Source organism: Mauremys reevesii, linkage group 21 (assembly GCF_016161935.1).
Source record: "Mauremys reevesii isolate NIE-2019 linkage group 21, ASM1616193v1, whole genome shotgun sequence".
NCBI lineage: Eukaryota > Metazoa > Chordata > Testudines > Geoemydidae > Mauremys > Mauremys reevesii.
The window spans coordinates 814,221-822,409 of NC_052643.1; the positions used below are offsets into that span (position 1 = coordinate 814,221).

An 8,189-nucleotide genomic window follows, 5' to 3' on the forward strand; every position below is an offset into this window, starting at 1 on the left:
AGCCAAGAAAATGATTCAAGGGCTGAAGAAAATGCCAGAGAGTGAGAGACGTTAGGAGATTGATCTGCATCACTTCTCAAAAAAGAAGATCAAGCAGTGATTTGATTCCACCTTGATGGGGAGAAAATCCTGGGCCCTAAAGGGATCTTTGGACCAGCACTGGAAAGCAGAGCCAATGGCTGGAGGCTTAACCAGACCAATTCTGATGAGAAACAAGGCACATGTTATTTCCTTCCAGTGTGGCTCGTTAACCACTGAGGCAGATTGCCAAGGGAAGTGCTGGAGTCTCCAAGTTAAGTCTTCCAATCCAGACTGGCTGCCTTTCTGGAAGAGGCTTTAGCCAAACACAAGTGGGCTCAATGCCGGGGTACCTGGGTGAGATTCTTAGGCCTGAGATATAGAGGGAATCCAACTGGATGATCTAGGAATCTATGAAGTGGGTAGCAGTTTGACACCCCCCCACCATGCTCAGGAGTGTGGGTGCAATCCAGGCACTCTGACACCCCCCTGGAGCTGCCGTTCTGATGGTTATTTCTCAGTGCTCAGTCTTTCTCCCATATCAAGTCCTGCATCTGCTCCACTGCACCAAGTGGGACCTCCAGTACATTTAGCTTCCCCGCTGTGTGTGCAGCTCTCTGGAGCAGTTCCCGCCCCCCCCGACCATTGCCCCTTGGTGCTGTACAAACAGAACCAGAGGAGAGTCCCTGCCCAGAGAGCTCACAATCTGAGTATGAAAAGAGACAATGGGTGGAGACAGACAGATGGGCGAGAACAAGGAGATTATACTGACCATCATGGTGGGCAGTGGTCTCAGTTCACCATGCCTAACCATTGTCAAGTTTGTTGCAGGCATCACAGCAAAGGAGGATTTTGAAAGAGGGCAATGAGGGAGCTTTGTGGATGTTTATGGACAGCTCCTTCCCTGGGAGGACACACCACAGATTTGTAGATTCCCAGGTCAGAAGGGATGATTGTGATCATCTAGTCTGACCTCCAGTATGACACAGGCCAGCGATCTGCCCCAAAATAATCCTTTAATAATTTTCATGGCTCTTCTCTGAACCCTCTCCAATTCATTAACGTCCGTCTGGAACTGTGGGCACCAGGACTGGACACAGGATTCCAGTAGTGGTCACAACAGGGACAAATAAGAGATGTAAAATAACCACTCTGCTCCTACTCAAGATTCCCATTTAGGCATCCAAGGATCACATTAGTTCTTTTAGCCTCAGCGTCACCCTAGGAGCTCATGTTGAGCTGATTATCCACCGTAGCCCCCAAATCTTTTTCAAGATACTGCCCCCGATTCTATAAGTATGGCCTGCATTCATTGTTCCTAGATGGATACATTTACATTTACCCATATTAAAACACATATTGTTTGCTTGCGCTCAGTTTACCAAGCAATCCAGATCCCTTTGAATCAGCAACCTGTCCTCTTTGTTATTTACAACTACCCCAATTTTCATGTCATCTACAAACTTTATCAGTGATGATTTTATGTCTTTTTCCAGATCATTGATAAAAATGTTAAATCGCACAGGGCCAAGAACCAATCCTGCGGGACCCCACTGGAAACACAACGGCTTGATGAGAATTCTCCATTTACAGTTACATTTTGAGACCTATCTATTAACCAGTTTTTAATCCATTTAAAGTGTGTCTTGTTAATTTTATATTGTTTTAGTTTTTTAATCAAAATGACATGTGGTATTAAGTCCAACACCTTACAGGATTCTAAGTATATTACATCAACACTATTACCTTTATCAACCAAACCTGTAATTTCATCAAAAAAGATATCAACTTAGTTTGACCAGATCTATTTTCCATAAACCCATGTTGATTTGCATTAATTACATTACCCTCCTTTAATTCTTTATTGAGTCTTGTATCAGCCACTCCATTATCTTTCCAGGGATCAGTGTCAGGCTGACAGGCCTATAATTATCTGGGTCATCCTTGTTTACCCTTTTTAAAAACTGGCCCAACATTAGCTTTCTGCTGGTCTCTGGAACATCCTTGATGCTTCAAGACTTAATGAAAATCAACATTAATGGCAAGACAGCCAGCTCTTTTGAAACACTTGGATGGAAGTTACCTGGACCTGCTGAGTTAAAAATGTCTAACTTTAGTAGCTTCTGTTTAACAGCCTCCAGAAATTCTAGGGGAATGAAGAGAGTGTTAGCATCACTATATGATGAGAATATATAATCTGCCTTTTCCCCAAATGCAGAACAGAAATATACATTGAACATGTCTATCTTTTCTGCATTATTGTTGATAATTCTACCATTTTCATCTACTAATGGACCAATATATATATATTTTGTTCCGAATATACTGAAAAAAGCCTCCTTCTTATTGTCCTTAGCTTCATTGACTCCAGATTTCTCCTTCTGTCCCTTTTCTTCTCTTATCAACCTTCTACAATTCCTCACTTCTGGTTTATATTCATTACTGTCAACTTCCCCTTTTTTCCATTTGTTACCATTTTTTTTTTACAGCTGCCTTCACGTCCCCGCTACACCATGTCTTTTTTTAATCAACACAGCCTTCAGCCTTGATTGTGGACACAATCTAGCAAGGTGTTCTTACATGATTCCCAATGACCATAAATAGTTTTCTGATTCAATTCTTCCTCCCAGCTGCTTTGGCTCATAACTGTTTTCAGCTTTGTTAAATTAGGCCTTATTAAAGCACCAAGTATACATATTATTGGTCTGGACTTTATTCTGCTTGCACAATAGAAATGTGGTCAAGTCATGATCACTTGTACCTATTCTCCTATTCATTTTTAATTCTGTGATCTTTATGTGTTAAGACGAGGTCTAAGATGTTTCTCTCTCAGTCAACACTTCCCTTGTCTGCAGCCAGAGGATTGGGCTTCATGCCGCTGGGTGCATTGTCTGCCTGTGACTCTTCCCCCTATGAGCCCTTGAGGAATTACCTGCAAGGGTGCCGGCCTTCAGTTTAGACCTGACACAGTTTCTCATGAAGGCACCAGCTGCAGATCAGCAGCAAACTCCTTCTTTCTCGGTTAGTTCTCTCCTTCAGAGAGACAGACCTAGCATGGCTGATGCCATTCCATAACCCTAAGGGTGAACCACTGAAGCCCAGAGCATGCCCATACATAACCACAGCTGGGAGGGAGGGGGGAATTTGAGTGTGTGAGCATTTGTGTCTGTCCCACAGGGGTCCCTTGGCAGTTTAGGTGGTGGGCTCTCTTACAGATGCCCCTGGCAGCTTAGGAGGCGAGGTCGGTGTCAGTCTCCCCAACAGCTGGTAGGAGGAGGGGAGGCCAGAGCAGGGTGTCCGTGCAGAGGCCCCTGGGAGGGTAGAAAAGGGAGGCAGGGGGTGAGTCTTGTTTGGGAGTCTCTGGGCTGTGTGTGTGTGTGTGTGTGTGTGTGTGTGTGAAATGCCCTGGCTGTGTTCTTCGAAGCCAGGTGCCCCTTCCCTGGCTGGCTGGGGACACACAAGCATCCCACTGAGCCCGTGGCTTCCCTGGGGACTCCTGCCTGTCAGGTGAGTGGTTGTTTGTGCAGTTGTTGTACAGATGAAATGTATTTATAGATGTTGTTAAACCGTAACTGTGCAGCTGAGAGACTGGGCTGGTTCCAAAGATTCCTTGCGCCGAGCTGGCGGGGGATGGAGGCAGGTTACATATTTACACATTCGTTTAAAATGTGGATTGTTTCCTCCAGGGACTGGAGGGGCTCAGAGGCAGCTGCTCCAGCCATCCACTATTTATTTGTGTTTTTCAAACATTTACCCTCATATTTACAGAGTAGATGCAATATTAGTATTATCTGTAATAATTTATATGACACCATCAGGGATTTCTCTTGACTAGTCACTGGCTGGGGAATTGGCCACTATTCCCTGTTAAAAGCTCTAAACAGTACAAATTAGCAAGCCATAAAACAGCTTATCCCTAAAAGCACAGAGACAGGGACCTGATCCTGAGAGGTGCTGTGCGACCTCAGTGCCCTCTGGAGTCACTGGTAATGGAGGGTGCTTGGCACCTTTGCAGGATCCATCCCACAGTGTCCCATGATAAATACTAATGGCCATGTTCACTATTGCTCTGGAGTTCCACCCCGGAACCAGCTATTTTGGGTCAGCTGCCCCCAACCCCTGCCCCTTGACTACACAGGATCCCATCCCCCCCAACCATACCGCTGTGCACAGGCTGGCACTCGGATTTGGAGAGGAGGAGAGCAATGAATCCTTGGCACCCCCCACACTTTCCTGGCCCTCCCTCTTTATCCGTTCGTGTCTCTAATCCACTCCTATCCCACCCAGCCATGACCCCTTTTTATCCATTTTGCTCACAATCATCTTTGCATTGGAGCATCTCCTAGAACCAACCTGTGAGAACACTGCCCTCCCCGGTCAGACCCCAGTGCAGCCACCCAGCCTGCAGCAATTCCCCTCCAGCGCTGGCTGGGGCAAGGGCCAGCTGGGGCGGCTGGATGCTGATATGACGGGGAGGGAGCCTTGCGGGAGCAGGCTCGGGAAGCGGAGGCTTGCAGTGTAATGGAACTGTGCTGTGCCACATGGCACTGGGAGCCTTGGATAAGCAGAGTCGTGTGTTGTATTTCAATCTGCTCCGCAGAGTCTTCAACTCCGCAGCCACTTGCCATATTCAAACCAGATGCAATATCCGGTTGTCAGCAGGGTAAGGTACATGGGGGGGATTTCGTTCATAGGCTTTGGCCCTGTCCCAAGCTAAACAAATGATGGAAAAGCCTAATTACCCGAATATCAGCAATAACCCCCAGGGAGGGCTGCTGCATCCGAGGCTCTGCCCACAGCGCAGGGCGGCTCGCCTCGCGATTGCGGCACAGATACATTTGTACCCTCAGCTCAAACACACCAACCAGCAGGTGGGAATTGGAGGCTTCCCAGCACTCTGGGCGCCCTGGTGGGCCTGGACTTTACCTGGGACTGTTGAAAGATGCTGATCTCGTGAGCCACCTGCCAACAAGAGGAGACCAAACTCAGTGAGAGGACAAAGAATAGGAGAGGTGCTCTGATACCAGGTGACGGGCTCAGGGTATGGCCCTAGAGGACTGAGGGCCAATCTGCATGCACATCAGATTTTCTTCCTTAAGTGATGGACGCCCCCGGCAGGTCCCGCTGGGGAAGCAGGGAGCACTTGGCCCTGTTTCAGTTCACCAGGGTTTGGACATGCTGCTCCCGGGGGGACACACCTGGAGCCCAGCTCTCCACTGACGTAGTCAGGAGCGACTCTGCTCACTGCAACAGAGTCACACCCTCTTCCACCAGCCATGCCCACTGTGAACGGGCAGAAGCCTGCCCGGGTTACATCCAGCACCATGTGCTGAGCTGGGATGTCACTGCTCTGCTGCCTGACTCCCCCTTGCTCATCAGATCCCAGGGCTTCTCTTTACCTGCCTCCTGACGCAGGGAGAGCTGGTAGCCTGCAGAGTTCTTCCACCACTTCTGATATCTTTTGGAGGCAGCTGGCTCTACCCCTCTGGGCTCTTTCGTCGCCTGCTTGTCCCCAGTTCAGTCTGCAGAAAGTAGGGGCTGAGGGGGGATCACTTCTCCCATCCGCCATTGTCCAGGAAAGCACTTCTGTGGTTTGGGAACCGTGACTGCCCCCGGCTACAGACAAACCCCTGGAATAACCACATATACAGGAATAAGAGTCTGCGTTTCATGTTAGATTCCATTGATGTTTAAAGCCACGGTAGGTTTTTTCTTGTCTCTCTAGTGTCACTACAGGGCAGAGTTAAGGTGGTTCAGGTGCAGTCCCTGATCTTAACATTTATGAATTGCTTTTAAATTTACTCTTCGTTCTGAAATTCTGGGGTTTATAATGCTTGATTTGGGGATAATTGCAGCAGCCTTATAACGTATTTGACTAAATTACTGAGATATCTGTAGTCTCAACTTTAACTTCAACTCAACAACCCTTTTTGTCTGGGAATTTTCATGTTTAAAAATTATTACCATTTTCCTCCTGCTCCCTGAGCAAGAAACCCAAAGCAAATGTTCTGGTGGGATATTTCTCTGGATTTGCAGATATGGCGAATCAGCTTTAAATCTCATTTAATTTTCAGGGCCAGATTCACCGGTGCGACCTGGCTGCCTCATGCCCCTGTGGGCTGGACAGAGCAGCTGGTGCACACGGCCAGTTAAGCTGGGTTTGCATCTGCTTGAGTTGCCAGAGCCATGCAAAGCAGCTGGAGTGTCTAGGCCAACTTCCTCCCACCAGTTTCCTTGTCCAGCTTGGTTGGAGTCCAGGAGCTGGGGAAATGCTGTCTCCATCCTGAGGCTGTCTGGAGTCACAGTTCCCAGGTGGGGTGTGATTTGGCATTCTGCTCAGCTTGGATTTGCCAGCTCAGAAATACTTCAAATGTCACAAAGTTCAGACAATTTCTGAGCCCTTGTCGGAGCCCACAGCTGAGACGTGGGAATATACTTTGGGCACCCTGCCTGGTACCCAGTGCCCACTTTGGCAGGGCTCAGTCAGTCATGCTCTTTGCAAAGCGAGGGGGTGAAGGGCGGGGGGCAGCTCTTCCACTGGATCCTCTCCCCCACATCCAAGAGCATCCATACTTGGCCACTGGCTCAAGGTGCCTTCACCTCGCTGTGAGATGGCAGAGTACAATTGTTCTTGATGAAGCTGTGGCACTGAGGGTGACTTGCATAGTTCTCCCAGCAAGCGGAGGATAGAGCCAGGACTCCTGAGTCCTGACCCTGTGCACTATCCACCAGACCAGCCTGCCCCATCAGCACTCTGTGTCCCCACTCTCCCTGTGCAGCCCCAGTCCCTCTCCCATCCCCTTGTGTCTCTCCTTGTTCCGTTCCATTCTCCCCTCTCTGCGTGCTGCTGTCAACCTGGCCCTGCTCTCCCAGCCTGCCCCATCCCCATGTATCCAGCCCAGAATTCTGTCTTTTCCATCCCCCACACCTCCCCAGGTCCTGTCCCTGCTGGGGGTGGGACATCCCAGGCAGGTGAGTGAGTGCATGTGAGGAGCAGAGTGGGGCTGGGAATCCAGGCGCAAGCAGTGACAGTGGACAACCGGAGGGGGGATTTTGCAGCCCCAAGGGTAGCCCCTTCCTCAGTGCACAGGCAGCCTGTCTCTGGCTGCAGCCTGTCTCTGGCTGCAGTCTGCTTGGGAGCAGCACTTCTGCAGGGATGAGCACCCAGCGAGCGCAGGCTGGGCCCTGGCGGGCGTGCAATGGCCAGTGCTGAATCGGAACGCCCCCTCCAGTGACCATGACAGCCAGTCACTCTGGCTTTTCTGGCCAGACCAATCCATGCCCCCACGGCTCGCTTTGATCACTGTGCAGCAGAGCTCTCCTCCCATGAGTACAGGCTGCTCAACTGCTCCCTTGGGAGTGGAATTCACACACTGCAAGGCCAGTAGGTGCCAATGGGATCACCTTGTCTGACCCCCTGCAGACACAGGCCAGAGAACTTCCCTGAAAAAGCCCATCACCACTAGAATGGAGACTTGACCCTGCACCCTCAGCTTAAAACGCCGCTGGGCCATCCACTGCGCTCTGCAGCCTCCGGCTGACGGGTGCTATCCAAACTGTGGCTCTGAGTGGAGCTGGACGAGTCACTTCTCTGCACTCTGCTCCGGGCTGTCCAGCTTTGCTCCCGGGAGCGCTGTGATGCGGCTCTGCTCATGCCCCGGCAATGCTCCCTGTGTCAGAGTGACAGCCGGAGACACCGCGCCTCTTCCTAGCTGGTTTCTTTCAGGTTGGCCACGGAGAATGTCCCTGTCCTCGGGAGCAGTGACCTGTCCCTGGCTGCGTGGGCCCTCTGCAGCACCTAGTGGAGTTGCTCTAAGTGCAGATTGAGGCTGGTGTCAAAGGTCCTTTGGCAGCTGGCTCTGCCCCCTGGCCCTCCCCATGAGATGGAGCTGAACTTGCATATACTGTGAATTCCCCACGCCCTGCCCTAGCAAACTGGGAGCTGTTTGCAGCACCTGTGCATGGGCTGCCCCACTGCGCCCACATCCTTCAGATGCACTCCGGAGAGGCCAGCCTGCGAGACGTTCCATCGCCAGGTAGCTGGGCAGCAGTCTGCTGCAACCAAGCACAGACCAAGCTATCGCACAGATATGCCAGGCCCCGTTCTCTGCCAGGCAGCACAGAAGCTATTTATGGCTCCTTACACTGGGTTTCTTAGGCTTGGTCCCTTT

General features: G+C 50.4%; 1 long non-coding RNA gene across 1 annotated transcript; it reads right to left on the reverse strand.

Moving 5' to 3' along the window:
* Positions 1-2,072: 2,072 nt before the first annotated feature.
* Positions 2,073-5,462, reverse strand: LOC120387772. Its single transcript, XR_005590326.1, has 3 exons — positions 5,418-5,462; positions 4,945-4,980; positions 2,073-2,164 (listed from the first exon to the last, which is right to left on the reverse strand). It is a non-coding gene; the product is annotated as an uncharacterized LOC120387772 (long non-coding RNA).
* Between the last annotated feature and the right edge of the window lie 2,727 nt (positions 5,463-8,189).